This window comes from Apodemus sylvaticus, chromosome 4, assembly GCF_947179515.1.
Source record: "Apodemus sylvaticus chromosome 4, mApoSyl1.1, whole genome shotgun sequence".
Taxonomy (NCBI): domain Eukaryota; kingdom Metazoa; phylum Chordata; class Mammalia; order Rodentia; family Muridae; genus Apodemus; species Apodemus sylvaticus.
The window spans coordinates 71,246,636-71,247,535 of NC_067475.1; positions in this window are offsets into that span (position 1 = coordinate 71,246,636).

Below are 900 nucleotides of genomic sequence, written 5' to 3' on the forward strand. Positions count from 1 at the left end.
CATAATGAATCAATCTCTTCGAATGTTTTCAAAATACATAAAAGATTTTTGCATGCTTTGACCAACAAACACTTCTCTCCCAGGAGGAATAGACTTCCTCCACATTAGTCTACACTTCTCAGTCACCATAAGAGCATGATGATGGAGCTTTTGGCTAATGCAGATGCCAAGAAAAAAGACAAAGTGTTTGTAATACTGGTAAGATAGTCTCCACAAATATCCACAGCTGAGCAGGGCTGATTGGACTATATGTGACTTCTCTGAACATAAACATCTCTGGAATCCACATACTGATTTCAAATATTTTATTCATATTATAATTTATTGGGTTACGATTTTGTCTACAGAGCTGTTTGTGGCCATGAAGAACAGAGATGGGCCTCAGATCCTCTGGATGACCAGTTACAGGTGGTTGAAAACTCTCCTGGGTATGCTGGGAACTGAACCACAGTTCTCTGACAGAGCAGTAATTCCTTTGGCAGCTGAGTTCCCACAAACTGAGCCTTAAAAAAGTCTTCATTGTCATTTAAGTCTTAGATAAATAAATATTCATGTTTGATTTCTCCCTTTCTTTGGGCCCTGGTCATTTGTTCTGTTTAGATCAGTACATACAGTTTTCCCCAATGAAATTCCTTTGGGCTGTGCTCATGGTCAGCACCTAACTTGAATCCCAGTTTCCATCATGTCAGACAAAAACAAACAGGAACATCAACAGGGCAGATATCATCTAGATTGTCTGAGACTCCTGTTCTGCCATCCACACCTGCAATTTTAACATAGTAGAGCTGTTTTAAATCCTGAGCCACCATGCTGCTTTCATGCAGATGCAGTGTAAATGCTCCAGCAATACTGTACTCTAACCAGAAGTCATTGGTAACTACATTGGTTGCTGCCATTGGA